The following is a 6,000-nucleotide window of genomic DNA, read 5'->3' as shown; positions in this document are numbered from 1 at the left end:
ACGCGCACGCACACACACGCACACATCAATGTGGAGCCAGCAGACCATCAACCATCTGGTGCTTTCTAATCAGAAGGGCTGTCATAGATGGATTACGTGGTTGAAGGTATGCCTAACACCAGACTAAGCACTCGAGTTGGGGTGATTCATGTAATGTGTTCAGTAAATGTATTAAAGAATTTTACTGTTTCCATAGCACACCAGTAATTCTTGAGTCCTCTGCTCAGACCAGCAGATTCCTATTAAGTCAGCTTAGCACGGAAGGGTCTTAATCATAGTTGCCCCTCCCATAGGGTCTAGCTTAGGAAAGCTTGATGCTGCTGCAGTAGAGTGGGCGAGATTTTTTTTAAAAAGCTACATTAGCAACATTTTATGAAAATTTTGGCGGGCGCGGGTAGCTTACATCCCTTTTCTCCTCCCACTCCACAGTGACCCCCCCTTTTCTTCCCGGTCCCTCCCTCTGGGCCGCCTCCTTTCTAAGTCATTTCCCCTTCCCCGCCCCATAGACCTTTGCTCTCTCGTGGAATCTCTTTCCTGCCGGCAACGAGTGAAGAGCGTTCTGGCTTTGGGAATCAGGTGAGAAATGCCTCCCGGATTCGGAGGAACCGTAAAGAGAGGAAGTTCCCCGGGGTCAAGCTGCAAGAGTCCTTGCCAGCTGTTGGCTATAATAGCCAAGTGAGGGAGGTGTCGTGCTCTCACCCGCTTGCTTTATGTATTTATTCATTTATGCATTTATTTATTTTTCTCGGACGCGATCATACTGGCGGCCGGGGCAGCGTGTACTCAGCTTCCGGAGCTGCCGTGAGTTCGCGAAGCGAGTGGGGAAGGAGGGGGGGAGGCTCGGCGTCACGAGGAGGGACGTCGCTGCCCTTGGAACTGGAGGGCGGGGCGGGCCGGCGCCAAAGCCAGCCATTGCAAGGGGGGACGGTGGGGGGAGGCAGTATTGGGTTCTGAGGATGCCTGCAGAACGTCGTGTGCAAGCTCGCTGATTCGTACAGTGAGGGAGTGAATGTGTGTGGACCGGTGTAGCGAGGAGGCACGAGTGTGGGGGAAGGGAGAGTGGCAGGTTCGGGGACTTTTTCCGCAGGTGCCTCAGTATGGGGGGCGTGCACGTGGTGGCCGGGGCGGACACGATCGCGAAGGTGTGGCCGTGTTTCCACATGGAACTGCGTGAGGGAATTAAATTGCGTGTGCGTGGGGTGCGTGCGTTACGTGCGCCGCGGGGGGTCAGTACGTGTGGGGTGCTGCGTGCGTGAGGGGGGGAGGGGAGAACGGCTGGGAAGGCTGACCTGCCAGGGGAGGTGACACAGACTGCATGCGCGCGCAGCCTAGGTAAAGTAGTCAAGCAGCTCTTGCTTGCTGATCGAGCTCAAAGTTAACAATTTTCACCTCGTTTTCTTTCAGGTGGGCAAGAGTGTGCACATGGAGCCCTTGTAAATCTGAGGAGAACTATAGACTTTCTTCCACCCAAAAGCCACTCCTTTTTTTACATGGAGATATACAATTCGTGGGCATGCGGATGGCCACTTGTGGACCCCAAATTATGATTTTAAAGCGGGGGAGCAAACCCAAATAGTTTACTTTCTTTACTGTTCTGTTAATGTGACTTAGAAATGAAAAGGAAATGGAAACGTTTAAGTGTTTCTTTTTATTCATTTCGGGGATACTGAGTTTGAACTCAGGGTCTGAGGTTAAGCTGGCACCATACCACCAGCAATATCGCGGACACTTTTTCTATTTATTTTCACTATTCACACTGGTGCATGCCTCAGCTGTGTTCTGCCTAATGTTGGTTTCCAATCATTGCTTCCATCACAAGGTGTGTGCGCCACGATATCCAGCGTCTCTTAGACTCTTCTGCCTACGTTGATTTGGAACTACGATCTGCTAACTGCAGCCTCTCTTGTTTGTGTAGACTGACAGGCACATCCTACTGTGCCTAGCCACAGCTTGAGAAACAATCCCGAGAACTTTTCTACCCAGGCCAACCCAGCGCCTAGATCCGCCTGTTCTCAGCCTCCCAAGTAGCTACAATTACAGGCAGTTGGCTCTCTAATCTTTGTGTTCCTATCTTGGATCTTGTATGGCTTCCTGTTCTGGTGTTCTGCTCTGGTGGGAAGTGGTGTGTTCCGAGAGAGGAATTAGACACAAAATTACCCCCGAGATAAGATTGCAGAAGGATGCCCGAGGCTTTCAGGATTTCACCGGATTACAAGTTATGTACTACTCTTCTTGAGCTGGCCCTGGGATATCACTAGCTTCAAGCCTCACTTGTCAGCTGCTTGCGAAGTAAGGTCGGACCACATATTTAGAGTGTTCCCTTTTGTTATACCCTCCATTTTCTCCATGGGTAGCAAGGATTTGGGGTTAATGAATGTAAAGTTGGAGCTAAGACCAGTAAGTCTCAGTTTTAGTCCATTTTTTTATTGAGTAACTATATAAACTTAAGCAGCTGTCTTAATCTTCGTGTGCCTAACTTTGCTTATTTATAAAAATAGGATGTCAGAGCACAGCGCCCTGGTGACTCATACCTGTAATCCTAGCTACTTAAGATGCTGAGATCTGAGGACTACTCTTCAAAGCCAGTCCAGACAGAAAAAGGTCTGTGAGACCCTTATCTCCAACTAAGCACCAAAAACACCAGAAGTAAATCTATGGCAAAAGTGATAGAGTACTGCCCTTAAGCAAAAGAAGCTCAGAGACAGTGCCAAGGCCCTGAGCTCAAGTACCAGGATTGGCACAAACAAATAGGATAACAACTAGGCACCTATACTCTTACTCTGGCAGCTGAGACCTAAGGATCATGATTGAAAGCCAGCTTGGACAGAAATTCAAGATACCCTTAACTCTAGTTAATCAGAAAAAAAGCTGGAATTGGGGGCATAGATCTGGTGGTAGAGTAGCAGCCTTGAGCAGAAAAGCAAGAGTGTGAAGCCCTGAATTCAAGCCCCAGTACAAATACCAAATAATGAAATAAATAATAACCACTTATAGGATTTTTGGAAGTGCAAGTAAGACTAAAATTCCTAGAAAATGGAAAGCCTTTAATGAACTGCATCTTTTTTTTTTTGGGTCTGGTCGTGGGACCTGAACTCTGGGCCTGGGCGCTGTCCCTTAGCTCTTCAGCTCAAGGCTAGTGCTCTACCACTTGAGCCACAGCACCACTTCCAGCTCTTTTCTTTTTGCTTATGTGGTGCTGGGGAATCGAACTCAGGGCCTCATGCATGTGAGGCAAGCACTCTACCACTGAGCCACCTTCCCAGCCCCAATGAGCTGCATCTTACATAGAAATATATGTGGGGGCTGGGAAGGTGGCTCAATGGTAGAGCGCTTGCCTCGCATGCATGAGGTCCTGGGTTTGATTCCTCAGCACCACATAAGCAGAAAAAAGCTGGAAATGGGGCTGTGGCTCAAGTGGTAGGGCACTAGCCTTGAGCTGAAGGGCTGAGGGACAGTGCCCAGGCCTAGAGTTCAAGCCCCATGACCAAAAAGAAAAAGAAAAAAAATATGTGTACAGTGGGTTCTTAGTTTCTTAAGAGAATTGGTCCAACCTTACTGTACATACAAAATGCCTTAGAGGGCATAAAAAATCCTTGGACGTCCAAGTCTCTAAAAAATTTGTCTTTAGTTGGTCAGAGGAGTTTTGTATGTGTGTGTGTGCGCGCGCGTTGTTCCTGATATTGATGAGAGTCTTGCTGCTTTTCCTGTCCAGGCTGGCTTTGAACAGAAATCCTCAGATCTCAGCTTCCTGAGTAGCCAGAATTAAAGATGTGAGCCACTGGTACCTGGCTAAAAAGGAGGGGTTTCAACATGCCAATTTATGTATGCAATGCATCTTTTTTTTTTCTTTTTCTTTCTTTCTTTTTTTTATCGGTCATGGGGCTTGAACTCTGGGCCTGGGCGTTGTCCTTGCACACTTCAGCTTATGAATGATGATTGCTCTACCCCTTGAGCTACAGCACCACTTCCGGTTTTCTAGTGGTTTATTGGAGATAAGAGTTTCACGGACTTTCCTGCCTGGGCTGGCTTTGAACCGAGATCCTCAGATCTCAGCCTCCTGAGTAGCTAGGATTACAGGCGTGAGCCACAGTTGCCCAGCTCATCTTTTTTTTCTCTGGTGCTGGTACTGGGACTTGAACTCAGGGACTTGGCCCTGAGTTCTTCAGCTTTTTCTCAAGATTGGCACTATACCGCTTCAGCTACAGCTCCACTTCTGGCTTTTTGTTGGTTAATTGCAGAAGAGTCTCAATGACTTCTGCCTGGGCTAGCATTGAAGCGCACTTCTCATATCTCAGCTTCCTGAATGGTTAGGATTACGTGCTTGAGCCACCGGTGCCTGGCCTATGCAATGCATCTTAATCAGTGTTACTCCTGATTTTCTCTCCCGATCAGCTCTGTCTATAATAGAATATACCCTAAATATAACCTATGTACATCATTCTGTGTTATTATACCTGAGACAAGGTAAATGCTATGCAAATAGTTGTTATCCTGTGTTGTTTAGGAAATAATAGCCAGGAAAAGACCTGTTTGATATAGAACAGTTTTGTTTTTATTCCAGTCTTGGGGCCTGAACTCTGGGCCTGGGCACTGTCCCTCAGCTCTTCAGCTCAGGGCTATTGCTCTAGTGTTTGAGCCACAGCACCACTTAGGCCTTTTCTGCTTATGTGGTGCTGAGGAATCGAACCCAGGGCCTCATGCATGCAAGGCAAGGACTCTACCACTGAGCCACAGTGCCACTTCCAACTTTTTCTGTTTATGTAGTACTCGGCTTCAGAAGCATTTGAGGTGAGCACTCCACCACTGAGCTACATTCCCAGCCAGTAAAAAGTTTTTTTTTTTAATTTGTGTGTCTGTGCATGTGCACTTGCACATGTTCACGTGTTCCAGTCCTGAGTTTGTACTCAGGGCCTGGGCACTGTCCCTGACCTTTTGTGAACAAGGCTAGCTAGCATTCTACCACTTGAACCACAGCTTGAGGTTAACTGGACTTTTCTGCCTGGGATGGGGTGTAGCTTTGAACCATAGACAGAATTACAGGTGTGAGCCACTGACACCCATTTTAAGACTACTTTTCATCCTTGATTAGTTGATAAAAAGTATGGGCTGTGAAAATCTGCATGCACACATATAAAAGATGTATATGTGTTTACTTCTAAAGAAGTTAAAGTAAAAATTTTCATCTAGCAGAAAACACTAAGCTGATTTCTTTTTTTATTTTCTAGGCACACTTATTTATCCTTAGCTAGAGTCCACAGAGTTGGTCCTAAAAAGTCATACCTGAAGTATGGCTTTCTTTTGAATTATTTGCCATGTTAAGATCTCCCCTAGATTGCTGCTTTGATCTTTCAGCCTTCACAATTGCCTACCTTCCTCTCCTTCACTACCCAGTGGCACCTTTCTCCACTGCTGTTTGTATGTGACCTTGAACAACTTACTTTCCTTCCTTAAGAATTCTTTTTCTACCTGAATGTAGCGTCACATGCCTGAAATCCCAGCAATTATGAGGTGGAGGCAAGAGGATTGAGCTAAGACTATACAACAAGAGGCTTTGTCAAAATAAACAAAAGAAATGACAGTCCAGTGATTATACTAACTAAAGAGAGTTTTAAGTGATTCACCTTGCTAGTGATTCACCTGCTTGCTACACTGTGTGGCAGGTTTTTGGGTAGTGGAGCCTTTAGGAGATGGAGTCTAGTAGATCATTGGTAATAAACTGGAGAATGGGAAACAGGATCACAAGAGTGATAAAAGCATTGTAATAAAAAATACACTTATTTAGGAAGTGCCAGACCTGGGGCTTGAACTCAAGGCCTGGGTGCTGTCTCTTACCATTTTTGCTTTAGGCTGGTACTCTACCACTTGATCCACAGTTCCACTTCTGGCTTTTTTGGTGCTTTTTGATGCGTAATTGGAGATAAGAGTCTCACTGACTTTCCTGCCTGGGCTGGCTTCAATCTGCCATCCCCAGGTCTCAGCCTTCTGAATACTAGCTAGGAT

General features: G+C 46.5%; 1 protein-coding gene across 1 annotated transcript in view; it reads left to right on the top strand.

Annotated features, from left to right (window-relative positions):
• Positions 1 to 503: 503 nt before the first annotated feature.
• LOC138840137 (NACHT, LRR and PYD domains-containing protein 12-like) overlaps positions 504 to 6,000 on the top strand; it is a 55,081-nt gene continuing 49,584 nt past the window's right edge. Inside the window, exon 1 of the mRNA XM_070039944.1 lies at positions 504 to 576. The gene's annotated coding sequence lies outside the window, so the exon portion shown is untranslated. The remainder of the gene's footprint in view (positions 577 to 6,000) is intronic.

Source organism: Dipodomys merriami, unplaced genomic scaffold (assembly GCF_024711535.1).
Source record: "Dipodomys merriami isolate MVZ:Mamm:240054 unplaced genomic scaffold, mDipMer1.0.p SCAF_3, whole genome shotgun sequence".
Lineage (NCBI taxonomy): Eukaryota > Metazoa > Chordata > Mammalia > Rodentia > Heteromyidae > Dipodomys > Dipodomys merriami.
This window is presented reverse-complemented; position numbering and strand designations above follow the sequence as displayed.